General features: G+C 47.3%; 1 protein-coding gene and 1 long non-coding RNA gene across 4 annotated transcripts in view; both read left to right on the plus strand.

The window, feature by feature from the left end:
* Positions 1-21,939, plus strand: part of Ksr2 (kinase suppressor of ras 2) — a 369,325-nt gene that overhangs the window by 314,499 nt on the left and 32,887 nt on the right. The window lies entirely within an intron of this gene.
* On the plus strand, positions 4,720-8,959 carry LOC116068287. Of its 2 annotated transcripts, XR_004109528.1 has the most exons (4): positions 4,720-4,997; positions 5,148-5,287; positions 8,521-8,623; positions 8,724-8,959. It is a non-coding gene; the product is annotated as an uncharacterized LOC116068287 (long non-coding RNA). The 2 variants fall into 2 exon arrangements; XR_004109527.1 differs by lacking the exons at positions 8,521-8,623; positions 8,724-8,959 and having other exon boundaries at positions 5,148-5,547.

The raw sequence follows: 21,939 nt of genomic DNA on the forward strand, positions 1-21,939 counted from the left end.
AGGGCATCCTGGGAGGGCACATCTGGGAGGGCATCCTGGGAGAGCACATCTGGGAGGGCATCCTGGGAACAGTTCCTGGCAGGCGATAGCCTCAGTTTGCCACAGTGCCCTGAGGAGGCACTGGAAATATGACAAGTCCACTCCTGGAGGTGTTCTCTCTGGGGACGGAGCAACAGTGTCTTTAGGACGAATCTTTGATGTCCCACTGCCACATCCTTTCAAAACAAGGAAGGGGGTTGATAGCCTGGCTCAGTTCCTTGAGACAGGGAGCGGGGCTCCGCTGGAGAATGGATGTTTGAGTATTCATTAAGGAGACTGTTGAGTGGCCACTAAACACCCGGATATTCTGCAGAGGACCATGCAGGTATTGTGTCCTTGGGGTCTTAGAGTCATTTTGCCAGCTCCAGAGCTCATGGAAAGGCATACAGGAGGAACGGAGGAGGCAGGGTGTGACCTTGTCCCTCTGAGTCTAGATCCTGAGCTCCAAGGATCTCCCACATCCAGAGTCTTCTCAAAAAGAATTGTTTGCATGTCCTTTGTGAGAGGCTCCTTTCCAGGCTCTCCCAGACAAGGTTTGCGGCTCATGTCAGTTGCCCCTTCTAGCATCCTTGGGTATAGAGTCCACTTTATGGGAATGAGCTCTTATCTCTCTAACCTGAGCATCCATGTGTCCTCCAGTGAGTCGGTCACCAGGAAATAGGTGGTGATCCCCCAGTCAACCCCCTGTAGAGAAATGTTTGTGGATAGCTGTTTGTCAGTTTGCCCTTCGTTCTGGCAGTTACTCAGGTTTCTCGGGCCTCAGTTTCCCTGTCTGTATAATGGGAGATAACAGTCCCATCCTCACAGATGGAAGTGAGGATAAAATGGACCATGATCTGCATCCCAGTGCTCGTAAATAACCACACACGCCCCATTGCAGCGCCACTGCCACTAATGGGCCTTGGAAGCCCACAGAGCGGCAGAAACACAGTAGCCCTCGCCCCACACTGCCAGAGCGAGTGTTGGGGCTGCATCTGGGTATCTCGGATGAGTCTTCTATCACTGGCAACACCCTATGTGACCTTGGGTAAGTCACCTGGCCTCTCTGAGACTCAGTGTTTTCATCTGTAGCATGAATGTATGTGTTTTCCCCATCCAACAAGAGGAATTTGAAAACAGACAAAGCTGGGAACTCTTGAGAGTGATAAGGACTGTGGAAATATGGAGCTTAGATTTTTTTCAATATATTTGCATCAGCATATATTGATTATACACAATGTTGGGTTTCATTATGGCATTCGTATACATGTGTGTGAGGGATTATTGTATTTACCTCAAGTCCTCTTTTTGCTTCCTCTTCCTAATGCATCCATTTTTAAGTGACTTGGTACTTAGGAAACAGTGGCCACCCCTTCTTGAGTTCAAACCCTTCTGTGGTCCCCATGGAAGTGTCTGCCTTTGCTCTGAGGACAAGTGAGGAGAAGCAGGGGGCCTTCCCCAGCCCTCCCGTCAGCTCCCCTCTTTGACAACAGCAGACAGGCTCAGGGCTGAGAAGTTGCTCCCACTTTTAATCAAAAGGTTTGTCTCTGAGTTCTCTTCAAACGAGGATTCCGTTTCTTCTAGGTGTTCAAAAGCCTCAGAGAAATGCCACAGAGGGGCGAGATCAGACCGCTTCAAAAGCAGGGGTGGGCCCCTGAGCATCTGCGCACCACCCCCAGCCGTGCCCATCCCTCCGAGGCAGTTATTAGTGCAGCCCCCGGAGACTCACAGCCGCAGATCAAGGACTCTCTGTGGACTTGTTTGGAGATGTTTGTAGACTATTGAGGGTTGTCATCTACTCTTGATCACCAGGCTCTTATTCCCCTCCAGGCAAGCCAGGCTACCTTTGACAGCCTTCAGAGCTATGGGCGGCAAGCTGCAGCTCAGAGAGCTGCCATTCTGTCTTGTCAATAAACACAGTTCCTGGACTCTGTGGCCCCCATGGCCAAGCCACATGCACACAGGAACTCTGCTCTCTTTTACATTCCTCTCCTGCCCTCAGCCGTGGGACTGGTGCCTCCTTGATACCCTTCTGTGGAAGAGAGCGAACATGGGGCAGTATACATGGAAGGTGGGCTTCCCGTTAGTGGATGAAGCCACGTAGAAGGGCATGGGAAAAGGAGGGGCCCTGGGATCAAGGTCTCCCCTTCTCTATCTATTCTAGCTCCTGGTTTCCTTGTTTTATGAAATGATTGTGGGAGTGTCCACTTTGTCCCTAGCTGAACTACCCAAGTCTACATTGTTCCATTGTTCCATTGTTCTTGGTCTGCATTGCTTGACCCAAGCTGAGCCATTATAAGTAAACAATTACTCACCCATCTACCTGTCCTCCTACCCATCCTCCAGTATATCCATCCTCACTTACCCACCCCATCTATTCATTCATCCTATCCTCCCATCCCTCAGGCTCTATAACCATCTGTTCATCCATGCTTTCTGTTTATCTGTCCACCTGTGTGTGTATTTATCTATCTTCTATCCATTCTCCATCCATACAACAATCTAGTTCTACAACTTCTCTGGCTCCTAGCCACTCTAATATATCTACACACCTATACCTAAGCACCCATACAGTATCTCTCCTCTTGTTTCTGTGTCTGCCTAACCATCTATCCACCTATTTATTCAGTATCTATTGCCTACCTCTCCATCTATATAAACACAGACATCATTAATCTATCCATCTACCTATATACCTGTCCATCCATGTACCTATCCACTCATCTACTATCTACCTACCCACCTGTCCATCTACATAAATGCAGACATCATTAATCTATCCATCTACCTATACACCTGTCCAACCACATACCCATCCACTCATCTACTATCTACCTATCCACCTGTCCATCTACATAAATGCAGACATCATTAATCTATCCATCTAACTATATACCTGTCCATCCATGTACCTATCCACTCATCTACTATCTACCCAACCACCTGTCCATCTACATAAATACAGACATCATTAATCTGTCCATCCATCTATACACCTGTCCATCCATGTACCCATCCACTCATCTACTATCTACCTACCCGCCTGTCCATTTACCTTACTTAAATCAAACACCATTCATATATACATATATCCATACACCTCTCTACCTGTCAATCTAATATCTGCCGACCTCTCTTCACTCAATAACCATTAATCTATCCATCCATCCATCCATGTACCCATCCACCTTCCCACTAATATACTCTAGCCATCAAGTAGTAGCCACTGAGGTTCTTTGTCCTATCAGATATAGCATGATGTCATGAAGGAAAACCTGGGATTTTTTTTTCTGGGCCACGATGCAAGCAGATAGCATCCAATGCTTTAACTCAAGGCCAAGCACCATAGCTGGCCAAGAAGAGCTTGAGGTTATGATTGGCATCTAGCTGCTCTCACTGGTTTAAAGACAACAGTAGAAATGTCAATCCATGGGAATTCATCCCACCACAGCTATGGATGCACAGCCTGGGTCACATTCCAGATCGGAAACCAAACCAAGGCCTACTGACATTAAACGACAGGCTGTTGGGTCCCATATTTTCTTCCCTTTGGTTTAAACTTAGTAGATATTTTCACTGATGAGCAGAGTGGGGAGTCCCTATGGGGGCACCAAGGAGAGGAGAGGCCTCATCTTAGCTTAATACCTGGAGTCAAGTAGACGAGCAGAGGGCAGTCTTTGGCAGCAGTGGTGGGGGATGAAGGAGCTAAGTGTGTAGGGTCCGAGGTTGCTCAGTGCTGCTTCTAAGGGTGGAGGAGAGCTGGTGGGGCGGGGGGGGGGGATGGGGGGGAAGGAGAGGTGTAGACTGGAAGCAAGGCTTTTTATTGCTGACTTTGTGCCCCATTAACTCCCAACTCATAATAATTCTTCCACGGCACCTTGTGGTTTACTTGCTCATTATTTATAGAGTATGTTTGCTAAGCAAATAAGTAGTTCAAACAAGATCGCAGCAGGGAGGAGCTTGAGCTCACTCAAGAGACCCAGCTGTGGGAGGTGACAGTATCAGCAAAGTTGGCTGTCTGAGGGCAGCTAGGAAGGCCAAGAACAGATGGGTAGCCAGCCCTAGGCCCCTGACATCTGTGTTTGGACTCCAAATGGCCCCTTTAAGGAATACACCTCAGCTTATCACTACCCCTTTTTTTGTCTAAACTTGACTGGCTTGTCAGTTCCAGTCTAGGTTGACTGTCTTAGGTCACAGTAAAAACCTGTCAAGAGCTTCTTTAGTGGTAAAGTGTAAAAGTCAGGCCCCTTGAAGTTCTTCTCTAACAGGAGATGGATGGCTGTGGAATTTTGGCCTGTGGTCAAGAGCTCTAGCTCCTTTGAAGATCTCTTGGACTTGGAAGCCTGGTTTCCTCCTGATGTTGGCCATTTGTCCTAGTTTCAAACACCCCAACAAAAACCATTATAGGGGAGGGAACTGTTGGTTTGGTTTCAATTCCAGGCCACAGTCCATCATTTCAAGGAAATCAAGGCAGGAATGCAAGTAGCTGTCACATCATGTCCACAGTCAAGAGCAGAGAGAATAAAGACATCCCTGCTTGCTCTCAGCCCACTTTCTCTACCTTTATACAGTTCTAGGGCCCCTGACTAGGGAATGGTGCCGCTCATGGTGGGATGGGTCTTCCAGAATCAGTTAGCAACCAATACAATCCTCCATAGGCTAATCTCTCATTGGGACTCTCTCTGATGTCAAGTTATCCTTAGGCAAGCCCTTTGGGCTCTGTGATGCTCACCCTCTACATTAGGATTTTACTATGACATAAGACAGTGTAAACTCAGATCCACAAGCCAAGGGCCAATGCTTTCCTATGCAGCACAAGTGGCTTGTGGAAAACCATTCTCACAGAGACTGGGAGCAGGAACAGAAATGCTGGCTGGCATTTCTAGAACTCATGCTCAGCTGTGTGGAAATCACTTGGGGTCATATTCGGCGTTCCTGAAGAGGTAGCAAGGTTTTCGTTCTTGCTTGAAGGAGCTCAGGTGACTTTGTGAAACACTCAAGAAGAAAAGGCTAGAACTTTCATTCCTGCAAGGGAACTGGGGAAGGGGGAAGGAGAGACCTGGGTGGCCCCCCACTGCCCTATCAGGCACACACATGGATTATCATACTTCTATTCCCCTCTTCTCAAGGAACCTGGGATTTGTCTGGGCCTGATCAACAAGTCACAACCTTTCTCAGAGCCTCAGTTTCCTCCCAGTCAAGTAGAGAGAAGAAGACTCCATCCATGGAGGATGGAAAAGGAGGATGTCTGTAGCCGACCTTAAACCATGTGTGTAAGGCAAGATCAGTGGGAGCTGTGGTTCTTGGGGGTTTTCCCTGAAGACTTGCCTTCAGCCAACCCCAGCCTTCTCTGCTTAGCTGTGTGACCTTGGACAAGTTACCAAGTGACAAGCCCTGAGGCTGCTAATCTATCAAATAAGGAATATGCAGTACCCGCAGCACTGAGCTGCCGTTAATGATTAATTAAGTGCACGGGGGGGGGGGACATCAGGCACAGCTAAAGATTAGTGGCTACTGTTGTTAACATCATTGGGATATTCCTTCTTCATTAATCTCTTGAGAATAGCTTAATACATGTTTGCTAAAAGGATGGATGGACAGATGGATGAACAAACAGATGGATATGTGGACTGATGGATGGATATACAAATGAATGGATGGATGGTTGGATGGATTAATTGATACATTAATTAATTGATTAATATGCAAATGAAGAGTATTGGCTGTCAGGTATTGTCTACACATTTCCTAAACATTCTAGAGTTTGGCTACTTCTCTAAAACACCCCATCTCTCTACCTCTGATGTGACATGTAAACTGAACCCTCCCTGCCTGTCTGTCCACCAGAAGTCACCATGGCCTTGCTCCCTCTCTCAGAGGAATCTGTAGTTCCCTAACTTGGTGTTCTCATTTCACCCAGACCAGAAGTCTGGTATCCATAGTTCTCTGGTTTTGAGGTATTGCCCCGGAAGTAGTTTCGTGTCCCTCTGGTCACCATCCATAAAGCTGTATAGTTCTTGGTCTACCTCAGAGAGGTCAGAGCAATAGGCAGGGGTCAGGTCCCTGGAGTAAAGATGACATCACCCTGCTACAGAAAACCCTAGAAGGATGAGGGTCATGTGACCCCTTTTGTGGGTCATGAAGACTATTCCTGGTACAATCTGGAGAATAGACTTGAGGAAGAGAAGGAAAGGTGGATGCCTAGCCAGAGACCATTGGAGTCCAGCTTCTAAAAATGTCCTTAGGGTTGGAGGAGATGGCTCAATTGATAAAGTATTATCCTTCCATGTATGAAGATCTGAATTTGATTATTTGATTTTTTTTATTTTAGGACTTTTGTTTTTAAGATTTTACTACACACACACACACACACACACACACACACACACACACTGTCCCTGTCTTCAAACACACCAGAAGAGAGCATCAGATCCCATTACAGATGGTTGTGAGCCACCATGTGGTTGCTGAGAATTGAACTCAGGACCTCTGGAAGAGCAGTCAGTGCTCTTAACGGCTGAGCCATCTCTCCAGCCCTGGGTTTGATTTTAGAGCCCATGTAAACATTCAGGCACTGTGGAGTGTGTGTGCCTGTAATCCCAGCATCGGTGAGATGGGAAACAGAGTTAGCTGGTTCCCTGGAAGCTCGCAGGCCAGCTAGCCCAGCCTCCTCAGAATAGTTTCAAGTGAAGGAAATGGCAAAGGGGAACGCAAGTGTGTTGTGCTATTGTTGTTATTCTTGTCCGTCGTACTGCCAAGGGATCCACCCAAGATCCCAGGGATACACCAGCCCTTAGGTGGTACCGGGCCCCACCACTCAATGCTCTGTCTGCTTTAATGTAGAACTGAATATGTGTGTTGCCACTAGCTTTTTCAGTTTGAAATATGACATCAAAAATAACATAGGTGCTGGAGGAATGGCTCGGCAGGTAAAGGTGCTTGACATGCAAGCCCAAGGATCTAAGTTCAATTTCCAGGACCCACATGGTAGAAGCAGAGGACAATTGCAAAGTTGTCCTCTGACCTTTCCACACACAAACCACCGCACACACTCCCAATAATAGTAAGTACACTTTAAAAAGGACACAAATTCCTTTTTGTTCTTCAGAGTATCACCCATAGAAGATTCATTCTTACTATAAATTTTACCAATAATCTCTCCCTTTCACTTAAAGGAAGTATGATGTGCCTTCTCTAACATCTCTATGTTCACCACCCCCACACTTTAGGACCTTGGTAAAATAAGATAAGGGTCACACAGGGTCACCACTCCCAAGAAACCGTGAGTTTTGATCTGGTCACTAGGTAGCTCGTGGGTGAACAGTGGGCACGTAGCATCTATAGCATGGACCCATTGATCACAGGAGTGATTCATATCCTGAGCAGAATGGGGTCATAGGAGAGTGATGTAATGTGAGATTTCATCATGTTCCCATAATGGCCTGCAGCTGAAAATATGTGAATTGTTTATTTCTGGAATTTTCCACTCCTCACTTTATACCGTGGTTCAAGCTCAAGTAGCTGAAACCATCCAAAAGCAAAACTGTAGGAAGGAGGGCGTGGGGAGCATTGCCACTTTGTTCTTAACAGCTGCGTCTTCCTTCCCTGAGCCAAGCAGGTAACGGTCCTGATGTGTTGTCCGATTTAATTGAACCCTGCTTACAGATGAAACAAAGGCTCCCACAGGTAGAGCAGTATCCAATGGTGGACTCAGGGGTCACCTGTTCACCACTCTGATCCTCCAAGCATAGTATTCCTCCAAGCCCTATCATTGCAGGCAGGGGAATTGAGGCTCAGAAGGGTTAGACGGAATGCCTGGACCTCCCACCACACAAGGGACTGAGCCCACATCATTCTGTGGATCAAGAGTTCTCTCCCCTGGGCCTCCCTTGCAGGCTACAAACTGATGTCTATTTTCCTCTTTGGAAGACTCCCTAATATACCACTCCCCCATCCTCCCAGGGGTGCTTGTGACCAGGGTACAACCAAGCTCATAGGCATATGAACCAAGTTTCTACAGCCAAAATGAGGAGATGTCTTAATCTCGGAAGCAAACAGATCCTCACCATGCACATGCAGCAGGACTGGAGCTCCAGCCTGAAGCCACAACCCAGGGAAGGAAACAGATCAGTGTTTGCTAAGTGGGAAGAGAGATGATATTGGCTCAGGAAAAAAAAAAATGTCATTTTTCAGTCAGCTGACAAGAATGTTAACATATAACCTAGAAAACCAATATAAAATGCCAGTCAAATTCTTCCAGGCTGCCTGCATGAAATAATTCATGAAATTGTGTCCAAGAGCCCTGACATGTGCCTCCTAGTTTTGATAGAGAAGATGTTTTCCAAGGCCTGATATTGGCAGCAGATATATTGGCTTTGCAGGTCCCTTCCCCGTGGCAGGTGATCAGAATGTGTGTCCCCAATCAGAATGTTCAGAAATGGCATTGTTAACCACACCCTGTGTTCCTTTCCTGTTTATTTGCCTGTTCATCTGTTCACTCAGGGAAGGGAGCTGCTTTGGGGGCCGCAGCACCTTCTAAGACAAGCCTATCCCTAGAAGTCTCTTAGCCTGGGCGAAGGTGGATGGAAGAAACATCCAGAAAGTGGTAAGCTGAATAAGAAGTGTGGGGTGAAGGTGCACAAAGCATGAACTGAAAATGAGGTGACATAACATTAGGGTTTGAGTGTGAAATGTCCCTTTAATAGGCTCAACGATTGGAACACTTGGTCCCTGACTGGAGGGCAGGAACTTAGATGACATGGAGCTGCTTAGCCATGCGTTGGCCAGCAGAGGCGGGCCTCAAGGTTCAGAGCCTGGCCCTGCTTCCAGCTTCCTGTTTGGGGGTTGACAGGGAAGCGCAGCTGGCTCCTGTGCTTGCTACCATCCCTGGGAGGCACTCCCACCACCCACCACCATTGCCTCCCCCACCATGATGAACCGCTTCCCCACAACTATGATCTATAATAAAGCCCTCCACCATTATTCTGTTTCTTTGGGGGTTTTGGTCACATCCAAATAAATTAACTAATTCTGGTAGAATGGCCATGGCAGGAGGCCCTTTGAAAGAAATGGACAGTTTTATTAGTTCCTCTTCTCTTGCTGTGGTAAAACACAGTGACTGACGCAGTTCATCTGAGCTCCTGTTATTTGGGTTTATGGTTTCAGGTTAAGAGTCAATCACTGGAGGGAAGCTTGGCAGCAAGTATCAGGGGTAGAGGCCAGAGAGAGAAGCTGATGGTATCCATGACCCATGAGCAAGAAGCAGAATGGATACAGCAATGCTGGTCTGTAAACTCCCACAGGCCACCTTCCTTGACATTTGCACTCCAGCAAAACCTAAGAGTGCCACCAACTGAGGGCCAAGTGTGGAGAGTGAAGGGGAGGGGGCATCTCAGTCCCCCGCCACAACAAATGAGGAAGGAGAGGCAGGAGAGCTAGCGTTGAGCAAAAATTCTATCTCCAGAGTCAGGTGTGAGTTCTAGAAGGTTCCAAAGACAAACATTCAAATTGACTGCACACTCAATGGTACATTGGATCCATATGAGTGGAGTGGTCATGACACATATGCCAGGCCCCATCTGACTCCCCCAAGTCCTTCATCAAATGTTGTTTTTCTGCCTTACTCTGTGAAGTTACATCTGCCATATTTGTGTCTGAACTAAACACATAGAGGCTTTTGGTGTTTTTTTTTTTCCTTCTACCTAAATACTATATGAGCTACTTATAGAATGTTCACATTACAGACGGCCAGTAGCTCAATGTACTAGAGTTGTTGTTATGTAAACCATAGGATTTCAAATGACAGGACCATGTGCATATATTGTATACTGGTGCTGTGCCGTTTTGCGTAAGAGAACATCTGCAGAGTTTGGCACCTGTGGGGTGAGATCTAGGGAGCAGAGGGACAGCGTGGTTCACTTAGGACTAAACAATGACAACTGGGAAGGTGTACCACAACACCGAAGCCTTGGGTGACTTCGTAAGGATGGAGAGTGTTGGGGACCAGGGAGATGGCTCAGTCAATATGGTGTTTGCTACTCAAGCATGCGGGCCTAAGTTTGGATCCCCAGAACTTATCTAAAAAGCTAAGCATAGCAACCCATGCCTATGATCTCAGAGGCAGGAGAATCGCCATAGCTTGTTAACCAGCCATCTAGCTAGAAGTGTGTGGAGCTCCTGGCATAGTGGGGGATATCCATGCTCCCATGTGTACACACATGCATGCACACACACAACAACAACAACAAAGAAGAAGAAAGAGGGGTCACGTCTCGCTACACTGTACAATGCTATGTCATAGAATGCTCACAGCTATTCTGACGTGTGACTGTGAACACTGACTGTATTTTACACACCAGGCTCCAAAAAGTTACTTCCCCAGAATTCCTTCTTAGAAGCAGAACTCCACTTCAGCAGCTGGCATTGATCTCATTAAGAGCCCAAAAACATGGAGGCAGGACACCTGAGCTGTGGACTGGGGGACAGGGGGACACCCATCACTTGAGGGTCAGGCTTTGTAGTTTGATTTCCTCCATGGAGCTAACCACACTCACCCATCTGACTGTAATTCATGTGATATGGTAACCTCCATAACAGTGGGTGGGACAATATGGGACCTTAGGGGCGGGGTCTGTTCCTGAGTGATGTAGAATGAGCATCCTCATTGGCTCTGGCTCTTCTTCTACATCCTCTGGCCCAGGCCAGAGTACCTTCCACTACTAACCATCACACAGCAGCCAAATTCACATGTAACTTGGATAGCAAAAGGAGCTGTGCTTTGCTTGGGATCCCTGTGTACCCTCAACATTTCCTAGATAGACTCTGGAATATATATGGGATTTGCCAGAGTCTGGGGTGGGGGTGGGGGTCGGGGGAAGGTACCTAGGCAAACATCAGATAAGAATTCTCTCATTGCCCCAGAGTTGAGAGCTTAAAAGAGGCCGTGGGAGGCGCATGAACTTACCTTGTGATTTCAAATCTCTGGGAAATTGGCAAAAGCTTACATTTTGTTCCTGCATCTTCTAAATTGGCTTTCAGGGGGACTGACAGGACTTTCGATAGAAACAGATTAACAAGGTGAAGCTCGGTGGCAAATGGAAATATTCGGAATAGGGATTACAAGGAGTGGTTTTTTTTTTTTTTTTCATCTAGCTCGCGGGGATGTGACAGTCTCTTGGGGGCATAGCACCCGTTGTCTCTAATCTCTCTGGACACTTATCTTCTGTTTTGAAATGATGAAGAGGGGAGGTCACATTCCCATGGTGACTGGCTTGCTATCTGGGACAAGCTAGAGAAAGCTATTAATGAAAAAACATGAAATTGAATCTTGCAAGCAGAGATTCCCATTCGCCTGTAGTTCCTTCAAAGCCGCCCCACAGCCTGGTTTTATGAGGATGGAGATGACCTTGGGCATTTGGGGGAGGGGGGATACCATGTTTCTTAAACACCAAGAAAAATACAATCCCACGCCAAAGGAATTTAGTTTCTTTAGCAGTCCTTCATGGCAAGCTTGACCAGATCACAGCATCTTTGTTGAGCTGGCTCTTGTTCATCCTCTTTTGGCTTCTCATGACCTCAATTCACTTAATATTTTGAGATTGACTAATCCACTATCGCAGCCAGTATTTATTGAGAGGTTTCTATGATATGATCTCTTTGCATGTCCATTAGGGTTATAATATATTTATTGATTGATTTTTGTATCTGCAGTCACTCATCTGCCGTGGTGTTTGTGTGGAGGTCAGTTCTCTCCTTCTACAGTGTAGCAAGTGGGGTCCCTGCCGATTCAAGTTGGGTCATCAGGATTGACAGCAAGTGCCTTTTTGTGCGAAGCCATCCTCTCTGGACTTTTCCTAGCTTTTAGTCAGGATAGGATACGTGTAAGCTGCAGAGACAAATAGCCATGAAATTATCATTTAACATGTTAAATCACTCGTTAAAGTCAGCAGTAGGTTGGGTGATCCTCTGGGGTGCCCCCTTTCCATGTGGCTGCTTGTGCATCTTGTGTATGTAATCCTGTGACTTTGCATGTCAGCACAGAGCCTCCCTAGTCAGGTTGGCACACAGTGAAGGACAGACTGGACATTAAGCAATACACTTTTAAAGTTCCCCAACTGGAAGTGACAGGGCTCACTTTTGATTGGCTGGAGCCAGTCACATCTGAACATTCATGGTTAAAAGTTAACAACATTGGGTCTGGGACCCGGCTGTGGCTGACTCCAAATGCCAAGCTCCTTGTCCCTGGTTGTGTCTGCCTCCCCCTGAGAATGCCTGTCTCCTTGTCACCCTCTTTTCTGGTTCTCCTGAAAGCGAATGTTCCTCCAGGGAGACTCCTCTGGCTCCCATTCTTTTCTCCATTTCTATTGGGGTTGTGAATGTCTTTTTCCTTCAGGGTCCAGCCTGGATGTGCCACCCTGGCCCTCATTACCTCAAGGTCCTCTGTTATCTGCTCCCAAAGCTCTGAGAGACAGAACACGGGTGTTCCTTGCTGCAAAGGATATAAAACAGAGGTTGCAAAGTGTGGGGGAGACCCTCCCTGCACTGACGGTGCTGGGGTGTGTCATAGTGCCCCCCCTTCCCAGCACAAGGGAATCTCAGTGAATGCAGCCAGTGAAAAACAATTCCTTGATTTCTCTGACTTCCTTTTGCTTGGGCTTATTAAACAACCTATATATTGTTTGCATACCACAGTGTGCTCATCCAGTGCACACAGCTTATGGTATAGCTCAGTGACATTTCATGCATTTATAAAACTGTACTAAAATGTAAATTTAAAACATTTTGAACCCATAAGGAAAAAAGTATTCTGTCCAATAACAGCCACTGTAACTCCCATCCCACTGCCCAGACCCTTCAGCACTCCACCCACTGACCACCATCCACTTCGCCAATCTCCCTGAAGCCAGTAGCAACTTCAGCTTCCAGTTTGCAAAGGACTGGTTTTTGGGGTGGGGGATAATATGGAGACAGAGCATTTCTCCAAGGGTAAGAAGCCAGTTCTGGGCTTGTCATGAGGGTATCCTGTGTAACTGTCCCTGCCTCCAGTCATAGGCACACACCTACACATGTAAGGACATGAAGGGACCTCTGCATACATGGATGTTTCTTTGCATTTGGGCATGCAAGAACATACCTATACAAGCTTAACATCCCTGTTGGAGCAGCTCTTAGTCTGGGCCTCTCATGAGGCCAAGTGCATCATGGTAGTATGGTAGGAGCACAAAGCAGAGATCGAATCTTGGCCCACTGCTATGACAAAACACCCGGAGACAGAAGCAGACTAAAGAAGGAAGGTTTTGCATTTTCCCCTAAGCTCCTAGTTTCCTCTATACTCAGGAAGCAGACAGGTACAGATGCTGCTACTTGGCTCATCATCTCCTTTTTATTGAGTTCAGAATCTCAGTCTGTGGAATGGTATTGATCATATTACAGTGGGTCTTCCTATCTTAATTAGCCCAATCTAGGAACTCCCACATAGGCATGCCTGTCTCCTGGTTGATTCTAGACCCTGACAAGTTGATAATATTAATTATAGCATGCCCCTACTAACCACTAGCCCCCACCTCTAACAGGTCCCCAAGACATCATAATACTACTACCTTGGGTCCAAGGCTTTACATTTTGTGGGGAAAAAAACACAGCAATAAATATGCATGCATTTGCGTACCGTGTTCAGTTCCCAGACATGTATATGTTCACTCACATGTATCACTCACATCTCTATCTGTGCATTTACATATGTGCACAGGAAAGGACACATACATATGCACCCAAAGAAACTATAACAGACACATACACACCTGTGCCTTTTCATCTAGTTATGACAGTCCTATGGTATTATCATGGGTCACTTTGTGGCCCCATCTAAGCCAATTGTCTGGAAGGAAAGGCTTTTAAGGCAATGTGGGATTTGCCTCATATAGATGGACACTTATCCAGCTTACTTAGTGCCTAGGAACTCCCTGGGAAGGCTCCATATAAGTGTGGTGTTGGGTTCTGGGCAGGTGATGGAAGAGGAGGAGAAGCCAGAAATGTGGACTTGACTTGGGTGCATTCCTCTCTGGCTAGGTGGCCATGGGCACACAGCCAGTGTCCACCCAATAGAAGGCTTGTTCTTTATCTGGATTTTCTGCACTGGTCCCTCTCTGGTCCCTTCTCCCCCAGAGCTTAGTCCCATCCCAAGCAAAGTATTGTCTCTGCACCATAACACTTGGTGGCACTGCCTTATGTACTACCTGGTCTGCTACCAGACTTGATGTCCCCAAGGCCAGCATGGTGCCTGGCAGGGCAGAGTAGGGGTTATAGGGGGTGTGAGTCCAACGCCTGCATGAGTGAATAAAAGAGTGAGCGAAGGGATAGAAAACTCATTAGGCCTTGATTCTCCCTTGCTACAGAGAAGAGTGTCCCATCGTTGTCCTTTGTCAACTCCAAACAGTCCAGAGTCATCTGTGAGGAGAAGCCTGGGTTGAGGAATTGCCTAGATCCCATTGGCCTGTGGGTATATCTTTGGGGGATTGTTTCAATTACTAATGGATGTGGGAGGGCCTAGCACACTATGGGCAGCACCATTCCCTAGGCAAGTGAGCATAGGCTGTATAAGGAAGCTATCGTGATCCTATAAACAAGTCAGCAAGAAGCATCCTCCATGGTCCCTGCTGTACTTCCCTAGTGAGAGAGTTCCAGACTGGGGGGAGAGCTGGATAGGAAGCCAACAAGCCAGTTCCTGCCCCAACTATCTTCAGTGGCACCCTGTGATCTGGAAGTGTAAAATCCATAAGCCCTTTGATCTACTAAATGCTTTTGCTTAGAGCATTTTATCACAGCCCCAGAAACTGGAACAGGGCTCACATTCCTCATCCTGAGAGCCCCATTTCTTAGGGCGTGTGGGGCAGGGGGTGTCACAGGTCTTTCCAGTCAATGTCCAGCAGCACAGAGTTTTGTCGTAGTATTTGCTGCATCGACACAACCGCCATCACGGCACAGAAGCAGCTGCAGACACTGACAACCAAGTGTGGTTGTGAGGTAGACTTTGTTTAGGACAAAGATACTTGACTCTCTCTCTCTCCCACATCATAAAATCTCCACTTCTTGGGTCATGTTCAAGTATTAAAGATGTAAACACCACTGGCCACACATGTGAGATAAGACCCTCAGGCCATAATGAACAATGCCTAACATGCCTCAGTGTCTATTCTCTCCTAAGTCCCCTGCTTCCCACTGGCCTGGAGCAGTGTGAACAGAGGGCTAGGGTGCTCTGGAAAAACTAGGTCCAGTCTTTGTTCCCCACTGTCTTGATGCAGAAGGATCCCAGTAAGTCACTTGCCCCTCTGACCTCCACATGCGTAATAATTTTAATTTTGTTTTGTTTTGGTTTTGTTTGGTTTTTTGAGACAGGGTTTCTCTGTGTAGTCCTGGCTGTCCTGGAACTCACTCCATAGACCAGGCCAGCCTCGAACTCAGAAATCCGCCTGCTTCTGCCTCCCAAGTGCTAGGATTAAAGGTGTGCGCCACCACTGCCTGGCATAATTTTAATTTTTAAAATTAAGAATGAATAGTAACAGGGGCTGGGGATGTGGCTCAGAGTTAGAGTACTAAACTAGTGGCATAGGACACTGAGCTCAGTCTGAAATAACACACACAAACACACACATATACACACATAAATACATACACACACCACACACATATATACACATATAAATATAGGCACACATATACACACCACACACATACATACACTCCGCACACACATACATATACACATGCATATACCACACACAGACAGAGACACACAAACATACATATATATATATATATGTATATATATATATGCACACACAACCCACATACACCACACATGCATACATACATACCACAACTATACCACATGCACACATATACATAAACATATACACACCACACACAGACACACATATGTATACACACAAAGACACACATGCATGCATATATACACAGCACACACACAATACACACATACACTCTCCCCCCCCCCCCCCCCACAGCTGTGCCTGTCAGTTTCACGAGGGGCTGAACTTTTCCAGGGAAGATGCATTGCCCGACTTTCTGAGATACACTGTTTGCCATATGCATGGGATTTGCAAAACCAGGTCAGCAGATAGGAACAGCGAAGAAGCCTAAGCTGCGAGGAGCAGGAGCTCAGCTCAGGCTGCACTTTCTGCTTTGACTCCGCTCGGTTATTCCAAACTTTCTGCAGAGCAAACACATGTCTGGTTTCACTTCCATCTGACTCAGAATTCTTCCTCCCTCCTCTCTCCTCCCTCCTCCCCCTCCTCCATCCCTCCTCTTTCCCCCCCCTTTTCTCAATTTACAAAAGTAACGTGAGTTTATAGGAGAGAAATTAGAAAGGAGAGATAAGCAGACGGAAAATGTGTAAAGCCCCAGGTCTAGCACGCAGAGATAACTCTGCCAATACCCTGCGATCCATCCTCTTTGTGAGTTTTCAATGCATATAAATTAGGTGAGAGATGTATACATTTTTTAAAACAGCAGTTCAGTTTACTGTTCAGATGAAAAAGAAGCGTGACTTGGGCCAGCAACAAGTGCCCACAGGGATTCAATATCCAGCCCTGGAAGTCCACAAGTTCAACATCTGTTTGTTCCTCTGTCATTTCTTACCTGATGGGGCGGGGCACAGGAAGCACCCCTGTGCTCAGCTAATGATGTAGATCCCGCGTTAAAATAGAGCATGTAAAGCTTACTTTGGCATTATATCCTGCTCTCCCCAGCCACACACACCCCGGGGAGAAGCCACAGGACCTTAGGGCTTGGGAGACAGATGATAAGAGTCAGGACTGGAAGGTGATGCCCACTTCCGGTTCTGGCGAGAACAATCTGCTTCTCTTTTCTGCCACATGCCCTCACTGCCCTCTGTGGGGCTGCACTGACCTCCTCTGCCATGCTGGGCTCCTCCCTTCAAGGAGCTTCCATTGTTGCTATTTTGACACTGTGGCTGGGGCAGCATCTAGGATAGGAAGGTCATCTCCCATGAGCTCCACAGAAGAACAGGGTGTCCCAAAGTGTCCCTCTTTAAATCAGGGGTCCACTTGTTGTGAAATCACCTTTCCCAGGGGCTCTTAGAAAGTCCTAGAAATATGTGAAGATTCAAGGTAGAGACCCAAACGGGGAGCCTATGGCCTCCCATGCTGGGGAAGGGAGGTCCTGAATTCTAGTACAGAATGTGCCATTTGTAAGTAGCATCCTCGCCCCGGGCAGGTTGGCGCCAGAAACTCTCAGTTCTCGGCTGAGCTGCATGGAAACTGACCATGGTGCATGTGTGTTCCACCCCTACCCCCACCCCCACCCCTAGTTCATGGAGCACCGTGGCTTCCAGAGATTTCTGGTCATTTGCCCAGGAAACTCAGAAAAGTTTCTCCATGGCTCTCCTTTCTGAAGTACATGGTCTGAACTATGTGGGCCATGGTATGTGGGCTTACTACCTTGGTTTCCCCATCTGTCCTGTGGGACAGCACCTCAGAGAACAAGGGAAAACAAATCTTCAAGAGAAAGCAAGAGCAAGAGAGGGAGAGAGGGCAGGAGAAAGAGAGAGGAGGAGGGGGAGAAAGGGTGGAAGAGGGAGAGAAGGAGCGAGAGAGAGAATGCAAAATCAAAAGAATTAAAAGATGAAGTGGGCCATTCTGAGGAACACCACCAGAAGTTATCCCCAGGCCTCTACATGCATATCCACACATGTGCACGTGCTCCCACACATGTAAGAAGCAGGATTAGATGAGACAATTCAGCTAGAGAAAGTTGCCTAGAAGCCTCTGCATTGTCCCCCACACCCTAGGTGACTCCCAAAGATGACTGTCTCCCCAAACAGCAGGGTCTTCTACTGATCTCCTTGAGGAGACTTGACAAGGAAGACTTGGTTAGAAGTGGTCCCAAGTCGGCCTAGAGCCCCTGCCCTGGAGTGACCCTCTCTGGGAGCCAACCCTGACTACCTTGTCAGTGGACACCATCATACTTATTCCTTGGTTTCTCTCAGTGTAATCTGCTGTAATCTGTTCCCCCATTGCTGGTCTCCTCCATGAGACTATCCACTACAAGCAAGGGATCCTCCTCTGTCTACCTTCTGCACATACTGTAGGTGCATTGGAGGGGAAGACTCCCTCTGGTCCGAGCCATTCCAAGCTGTCTCTGACAACTTGACTTGTTTCACAGAAAGCAGAGCCTTCCAGTTTAGAGCCTTTAGTGGGTTACGATTTCGAACTAAGATTTGGCCTTGGGTTTTTTTGTTTTTTGTTTTTTGTTTTTTTAACATTGTTTCCTATAGTGTTTCTCTTTGTATCTATTAGGGAGTCAGGAGTTCTAGCACTCTGTGTGGTGATAAAAGGAGGCTATGATCAAAGGTTCTTTTTGTAATCCTGCCGTCTTCCATTTCTCATTGTTGTAACGAAATGCTTGAGCCTGGAAGTTTATAGAGATTAAAGGTTCATTCAGCTCAGGACTCTTGAGGATGGGTAGTCCAGTAGTGTGGTTCCTGTGCCTGGTGAGGGCAGCCACAACAAACAACAGGTGTATCATCTCCTGTCTCTCCCTCCATTATAACCTACCAATGCCATCACAGGGACCCACATTATGGCCTCACTTATTCCTAATTCCTTTCCTAAAGCCCCATCTTCATGTCCATTCACACTTGGGTTGAGGGGTTAGGTTTAGAACAAGTGAGTTTGAGGGGACACTTTGAAACCATAGCAGATAGCTGGAGTGTTCAACCCTAGTCTGTTATGCACAAGGGATGAAGGAGCTGACCCAGCAAGTAGGTCTGGAGTGGCCATGATGGACAGAACCCTGGATGATACTGCAGGCCAACCTCAGAGATGCTGAGAACATATGGATCAGGGCTCAGGGAAGAGCACATCCCAAGATGCCTTTAAACAGTGTTCTGGATTACACTGAGCCTCTCAGTGTGACAAAATGCTACTGTGGCCTGCAGGTCTGCAGTGAGCTGGAGGTCTTACTTCCCAGGGGGCTTTTGATCTTCAGTGTTTTCTCCTTATGCAAGTGAGACCAGAGAGGATGAATGTCATCAAGTGCCCCACAACACTGGGTCATAATCAGGGTGACAAGGAGAATGTAGCATGGCCAGAGCCACATATCTCAGTCCTTCAAGTGCCAGGGCAGCCAACTTCTGGCCATTTAACAAATAGCTCAGATCCAGCGGTAGTAGGAAGAGAGACAACAGAAAGACCACAAAGAATGTGTGCCTCCCTCTTCCTGCCTGCCCTCTCTGAGCTCTGCAACCATGTTTGGCAGGAGGAGAGAAGACAGATGTGAGTTATCAAAAGCCGAGCCCCAGGGCTGGGGAGATGGCCCAGTGGAGAAACTACTTGCTAGTCAAGTATAAGGATCCAAAAATCTATCGCAGCTGGGTAAAAATCCATGTTCATGCTGGGAAGGCAGAGGCAGGTGGGGCCCTGCAGCTCATTGGCTAGCCAGGTCAGCCAAATGAGTGACTGACCCTGCCTCAAAACATAAGGTAGAGAGCAATTGAGAATGATTCCTGCTGTCACTCTCTGGCTCCACATGCGACAACACCTCACAACACCTGGCCCCTATACGCAAAGCCAAGACCTTCTCCCCTGGGGCCTAGCCTCAGCTCATTCCAACATTTTTCTTGCCCAGCTTGCATGTGAGCCCCAGGCAAGCTCTTCCTTAATAGAACTCCATAATTCTTCATTTCCTAGGAACGCGCTGGGTTAAGCAGGTGACAAATCGCTGGCCCTTCCCATTTTTATAAGCAGCTAACCTGGCATTTTATTATTATTATTATAAACTCGCCAAAGTCCTGAGGTTTAATATCAGCAGTGTTAGACTCATGACGGACTTGGAAGCTGGAGATTGCCTGAGGCCAGAATTTGGTAGAGTGTGCAACCTGTCACTTGGAATATGATTTATTGGCTTGGGGGAGGGAGAAAGAACATGGAAACCATTCAGTGGGACTTTTGAGTGTCGAAAAGTTGGGGTCAGGATGCTGAGTCGAGGAAACCTTGTAAATCACCCTGACAACTGGAGAGCTTTAAAAATAACCAATTTTTAAAAACCAACTGCCTTGGGTACTCAAGGGATTCAGAGGCTGGGATGATTCCCACCTAGCTGTGGCTCGGAAAGTCAAACACTGGGACAAGCTCTTTGGAGTGTGGCCTTGACTGGGTTACTCAAATACCCCACATGGCATCCTACCTCAGGGCCTTTGTGCTGGCCGGGCCAGCAGCTGGGACTCTCTCCCCTAGATTTCTTCCATGCTTGGCTTCTTCATTAAGCTAACCTTCACCCTCCCCCCAACACTGGCCCTCAGTAGGGCAAGCATGGTACCTCCTGACCTATATATATTATATATCCCTAATGGTGATAATTTTACCAGTGGTTCTAAGAGTCACCATTCATGCCCCAGACAGAGACTGCACCTTCATGGTCTGTTTGTTGTTACCAATTCATACTAACTGCCCACTGGATTAGTGTCACAAAGCTACTATGACAAGCAGCCAGGAACAGAGAGTTTAAAAGAATTAAAAAATCATTTTGGAAGTCAGATGTGCAGATGGGACTCTCTTGAGTTAAAATCCCAGTCTGGGCAGGGCTATGTTCTCCCAGGGACTCCCGGGAGGGATCCTCTTCCTGCTTCTCTGGCAGTTGCCTTCCAGAATCTTCTGAGCCAGTCTAGATCCATGATGCATTGCTCTGGCTTCGTCCTCTCTCAGAGCTGCCTCTGGCTCTTCATTCTCTTTCCACTGGAGCCCCTAGATGGTGCAGAATTGTCCCATCACCTTACCTTAAATTGGTCACATCTGCAACATCCTTATGTACCACGGATGGGACTCAGTGGGACACTGTGGTTTGGAGATTTCTGTGTCAGCTTTTAGAAGTGGCTGACCCCCTAAAAGGCCAGCATTGTCCTCAACCCCCACCCCAATCATCCACACCTGCTATGGATCCATTTGGCTTGCTGGTGAACAGATAGGCATGAATCCCTTTTATGGCTATGGTGTGGGTCAAGTGAGGCCATTTAAACCAAGACCCTTAAAGGCTGACTCTGCTGGATGAGCTTGTCTCATTCCTGACAAGCCCATGGCAGGCTTGCCCCAACACAGATTTTCCACCCCAGGGCCAACATTCCTAATGGCTTGCTTTACTTCTCAGATTAAAAACAAAATTCAAGGTAGCTTTGGGACCACTGTCAGAAGCCAGGCTGGGCAAGGTAGCAGTCTTTGTGCCTCTTTTAAGAGAAATGATTTGGTTACTCAGAGAGATCCTAAGGGGGTGGGGAGTATGTGGATATACACACATGCATGTGTGTGCAAGTGTACCAAGAGGGATGCATAGATACACATATGCATGTGTGTGCATATGTATATACACATACTGCCTCGGAAACTAAAGGAGAATCAGTTGAAACACCTTCTCCTGACCTCCAGACTAACTGCTCCCGAGCACAGCAGGCTCCATTCATCTTCATTGTCCTAGAGGATGGTGGCAAGGGTGTCATAGCTGACATCTATGTGCACCAGGGTATGAGAAGGAGATGCTATGAAGCAAGCAATAGGCTCCTGGAGCGCAAGTGCCATCCAAGGCCCCTGGTTTCCATTGCCAGCTCTGAATGAAGGAGAGACTTCTGCACAGCCATGTTCTTGGCAGCCCTGGGCACACTGCTGGTTAGCTTTAACTGTCAACTGATGTAGCCTAGAGTCACGTGGGAAGAGTCTCAGTGAGGAACTGTGGATATCATGTTAGCCTGTGAGCATGTCTGTGGTGTGGGGGTTGTCTTGATGGTTACTTGACGTGGAAAGAGCCACGCTGAATGTGAACCATACCTAGTCTAGGCTGTGGATTGTATAAGGAGAGAGAGAGAGAGAGAGAGAGAGAGAGAGAGAGAGAGAGAGA

This window comes from Mastomys coucha, unplaced genomic scaffold (assembly GCF_008632895.1).
Source record: "Mastomys coucha isolate ucsf_1 unplaced genomic scaffold, UCSF_Mcou_1 pScaffold22, whole genome shotgun sequence".
Lineage (NCBI taxonomy): Eukaryota > Metazoa > Chordata > Mammalia > Rodentia > Muridae > Mastomys > Mastomys coucha.